Here is a 5,000-nt window from a genome sequence, read left to right as displayed (position 1 = left end):
GACATAACTGCTGTGACATACTGACGCTGCCTCAGACATTCACTTACAATGATCACTACCAACGAACCTCGGCCCCCCCCCCCCAACAACACACTCTCTTACCACGTTGTGTACTGTAATCCAACCCATTTCGCACCTTAACCTAACCCATTTTGCACCTTAACCTAACCAAATTCGTAACGCAATTTGTACCACAATTTCTACCGCAATGTAACGCAATTTGTACCGCAATGTAACGCAATTTGTACCGCAATGTAACGCAATTTGTACCGCAATGTAACGCAATTTGTACCGCAATGTAACGCAATTTGTACCGCAATGTAACGCAATTTGTACCGCAATGTAACGCAATTTGTACCGCAATGTAACGCAATTTGTACCGCAATGTAACGCAATTTGTACCGCAATGTAACGCAATTTGTACCGCAATGTAACGCAATTTGTACCGCAATGTAACCCAAGTTGTGCCTTAACCTAACCCAAGTTGTGCCTTAACCTAACCCAAGTTGTGCCTTAACCTAACCCAAGTTGTGCCTTAACCTAACCCAAGTTGTGCCTTAACCTAACCCAAGTTGTGCCTTAACCTAACCCAAGTTGTGCCTTAACCTAACCCAAGTTGTGCCTTAACCTAACCCAAGTTGTGCCTTAACCTAACCCAAGTTGTGCCTTAACCTAACCCAAGTTGTGCCTTAACCTAACCCAAGTTGTGCCTTAACCTAACCCAAGTTGTGCCTTAACCTAACCCAAGTTGTGCCTTAACCTAACCCAAGTTGTGCCTTAACCTAACCCAAGTTGTGCCTTAACCTAACCCAAGTTGTGCCTTAACCTAACCCAAGTTGTGCCTTAACCTAACCCAAGTTGTGCCTTAACCTAACCCAAGTTGTGCCTTAACCTAACCCAAGTTGTGCCTTAACCTAACCCAAGTTGTGCCTTAACCTAACCCAAGTTGTGCCTTAACCTAACCCAAGTTGTGCCTTAACCTAACCCACGTTGTGCCTTAACCTAACCCAAGTTGTGCCTTAACCTAACCCACGTTGTGCCTTAACCTAACCCACGTTGTGCCTTAACCTAACCCACGTTGTGCCTTAACCTAACCCACGTTGTGCCTTAACCTAACCCACGTTGTGCCTTAACCTAACCCACGTTGTGCCTTAACCTAACCCACGTTGTGCCTTAACCTAACCCACGTTGTGCCTTAACCTAACCCACGTTGTGCCTTAACCTAACCCACGTTGTGCCTTAACCTAACCCACGTTGTGCCTTAACCTAACCCACGTTGTGCCTTAACCTAACCCACGTTGTGCCTTAACCTAACCCACGTTGTGCCTTAACCTAACCCACGTTGTGCCTTAACCTAACCCACGTTGTGCCTTAACCTAACCCACGTTGTGCCTTAACCTAACCCACGTTGTGCCTTAACCTAACCCACGTTGTGCCTTAACCTAACCCACGTTGTGCCTTAACCTAACCCACGTTGTGCCTTAACCTAACCCACGTTGTGCCTTAACCTAACCCACGTTGTGCCTTAACCTAACCCACGTTGTGCCTTAACCTAACCCACGTTGTGCCTTAACCTAACCCACGTTGTGCCTTAACCTAACCCACGTTGTGCCTTAACCTGCTCTGTAATTGGCATATGACACGTTACATTAATCTAGTGTTGTCTAACCACAACCCTCTGAATATAGTTCGCTACTCGCACCGCCCACCCTCTTGTGTATCGTTTCATGTTCAACACTTCGCAAGTGTTGCTTACTTTTTACATGCTCCCGCTGTACACTGTAATGTGGACGACTGCAGGATGTACATCGCCCCCCCCTCCCCCCCCCTGCCTTCGCACGCTGGTCGTTCAGGTGCTTGCGTGTTCAATGCCCTTCGCAGCTGTTCACTGGCATTCGCATGTCGAAGCGCTCAGTCTACGTCGTGGTACGGCCTGTGTCCACTGTCCGCTGATGTCGTAAGCTTAACCCTCACATTGTACTGCACATAGGTCCGTATGTACTGAATGATACGCTGTGGCACATGTGTGACCGTACAACGACTGCGCCCAACAACAGCGAACCATACGGTCCAAATGTTGTGCACTCAGCCACGTGCCGTCTCCCCATAACAGCTACATTGCAGTGTGGTACGCCATAGAGACGTGTGGGAGTAACGGACGCCCTGGATGGCGATCAGCATGAGCCGTCTGTTGATGTAGTGGCGCGTGTATTCAAACGTAGTCGTCTCTTCTCACACAGTGTGATAGCATGGTGCACCGCGTTCCACATCTGCGACATGGTACAGATGCTGGTTGACAGTCGGTGTCGTAATGGACATCGCATACGTAGGGGGCCACCTCCCACGTGTTCTCTAGTCGTGCACATTTTGTTGCGTGTATGTGGGCAGACGTAGTGTGTCGTGGCACCTAACAGACAGGTATGCAATAATCGTTGCATTTGCAAACTGGGATGGACGTCTACGTTTGCTGGTGACGTTACGCAAATGAACAACTGGTAAACCCATTGTGGTGCGGTTGTTGTTGCTGGAGGTAAATCAGTAAGGGCAAATCTGTGTGTGAAGCGATACGCGGCGGTGGCTGGGTGGGACCGTCCCCGGCCGGTGAGGGGGGGCCGCCCGGCGTGCTGGCCGCGCGGTGCGTGGGCGCACGCGCTACAGCCGGCTGGTGGGGGCGCCCAGTGGCAGGCGCGCCGGCCGACGGACGCGGCAGGCGGCGCAGCTGCGCGCCGGGGCACCCTGCGCGCGGCGCCGGGCGGCCAAAGTGGGTCCTCGCGGGCCCGGTGCGAAGCGCGGTGGACATCTGCAGTGTGCTGGTCCGACTGAGGACTGTGTGCGTTGAGGATGCGCCGCCGCCCGGCACTCGGCGCCGCGACGCCGTCTGCTGCTCGGTCGCCCCAGCGGTTCTCGCTGGTGGTTTGTATCGCAGTTGTGCAGACGTGTTGGCACGTGCGCTGTGCTGGGAGAGTTCGCTTCGGCACCCACGTGGGGCCTTTGCCCTTCTGTGGCGCTGGCGTTGGAGCTGCCGGTCACCGTAGGTGGCGCGTGTTGTCTCCCGCCGGCAATGCCACGACAGCACGCTCCCGGGCCTCTGTCGGCAGCGGCAAGCTCAGTTGGGAGCACGGGTGGTCGCACCTAAAGCGTCTACTCGCCTAACTCCGGGCGATTGCGCCTCTCTCGAACCCGACCAAGTACTTAGGACGGCGCTGCGCGCCGCCGGGACCTGAGAGGGTTTCGAGGTGTATTGTGCAGGGGAGCTCAGCCTCCTCCTGTTTGCAGAATAATTGAGCGGACGCTTGCGTGTTCGCGCGGGCCCCTGGGACACACTCCCGGGCGGCCGGCTGCTCAGCTCTAGTTGACGCAGCTCCCTGGTTGATCCTGCCAGTAGTCATATGCTTGTCTCAAAGATTAAGCCATGCATGTCTCAGTACAAGCCGCATTAAGGTGAAACCGCGAATGGCTCATTAAATCAGTTATGGTTCCTTAGATCGTACCCACGTTACTTGGATAACTGTGGTAATTCTAGAGCTAATACATGCAAACAGAGTCCCGACCAGAGATGGAAGGGACGCTTTTATTAGATCAAAACCAATCGGTCGGCTCGTCCGGTCCGTTTGCCTTGGTGACTCTGAATAACTTTGGGCTGATCGCACGGTCCTCGTACCGGCGACGCATCTTTCAAATGTCTGCCTTATCAACTGTCGATGGTAGGTTCTGCGCCTACCATGGTTGTAACGGGTAACGGGGAATCAGGGTTCGATTCCGGAGAGGGAGCCTGAGAAACGGCTACCACATCCAAGGAAGGCAGCAGGCGCGCAAATTACCCACTCCCGGCACGGGGAGGTAGTGACGAAAAATAACGATACGGGACTCATCCGAGGCCCCGTAATCGGAATGAGTACACTTTAAATCCTTTAACGAGTATCTATTGGAGGGCAAGTCTGGTGCCAGCAGCCGCGGTAATTCCAGCTCCAATAGCGTATATTAAAGTTGTTGCGGTTAAAAAGCTCGTAGTTGGATTTGTGTCCCACGCTGTTGGTTCACCGCCCGTCGGTGTTTAACTGGCATGTATCGTGGGACGTCCTGCCGGTGGGGCGAGCCGAAGGCGTGCGACCGCCTCGTGCGTGTTCGTGCGTCCCGAGGCGGACCCCGTTGAAATCCTACCAAGGTGCTCTTTATTGAGTGTCTGGGTGGGCCGGCACGTTTACTTTGAACAAATTAGAGTGCTTAAAGCAGGCAAGCCCGCCTGAATACTGTGTGCATGGAATAATGGAATAGGACCTCGGTTCTATTTTGTTGGTTTTCGGAACCCGAGGTAATGATTAATAGGGACAGGCGGGGGCATTCGTATTGCGACGTTAGAGGTGAAATTCTTGGATCGTCGCAAGACGAACAGAAGCGAAAGCATTTGCCAAGTATGTTTTCATTAATCAAGAACGAAAGTTAGAGGTTCGAAGGCGATCAGATACCGCCCTAGTTCTAACCATAAACGATGCCAGCCAGCGATCCGCCGCAGTTCCTCCGATGACTCGGCGGGCAGCCTCCGGGAAACCAAAGCTTTTGGGTTCCGGGGGAAGTATGGTTGCAAAGCTGAAACTTAAAGGAATTGACGGAAGGGCACCACCAGGAGTGGAGCCTGCGGCTTAATTTGACTCAACACGGGAAACCTCACCAGGCCCGGACACCGGAAGGATTGACAGATTGATAGCTCTTTCTTGATTCGGTGGGTGGTGGTGCATGGCCGTTCTTAGTTGGTGGAGCGATTTGTCTGGTTAATTCCGATAACGAACGAGACTCTAGCCTGCTAACTAGTCGCGTGACATCCTTCGTGCTGTCAGCGATTACTTTTCTTCTTAGAGGGACAGGCGGCTTCTAGCCGCACGAGATTGAGCAATAACAGGTCTGTGATGCCCTTAGATGTTCTGGGCCGCACGCGCGCTACACTGAAGGAATCAGCGTGTCTTCCTAGGCCGAAAGGTCGGGGTAACCCGCTGAACCTCCTT

General features: G+C 53.0%; 1 non-coding gene across 1 annotated transcript in view; it reads left to right on the top strand.

The window, feature by feature from the left end:
• Positions 1–3,362: 3,362 nt before the first annotated feature.
• Positions 3,363–5,000, top strand: part of LOC126129274 (small subunit ribosomal RNA) — a 1,909-nt gene continuing 271 nt past the window's right edge. Inside the window, exon 1 of the ribosomal RNA XR_007527236.1 lies at positions 3,363–5,000. This exon is cut by the window's right edge and continues 271 nt beyond it. This is a non-coding gene — a ribosomal RNA (small subunit ribosomal RNA).

Source organism: Schistocerca cancellata, unplaced genomic scaffold (genome assembly GCF_023864275.1).
Source record: "Schistocerca cancellata isolate TAMUIC-IGC-003103 unplaced genomic scaffold, iqSchCanc2.1 HiC_scaffold_529, whole genome shotgun sequence".
NCBI lineage: Eukaryota > Metazoa > Arthropoda > Insecta > Orthoptera > Acrididae > Schistocerca > Schistocerca cancellata.
This window is presented reverse-complemented; position numbering and strand designations above follow the sequence as displayed.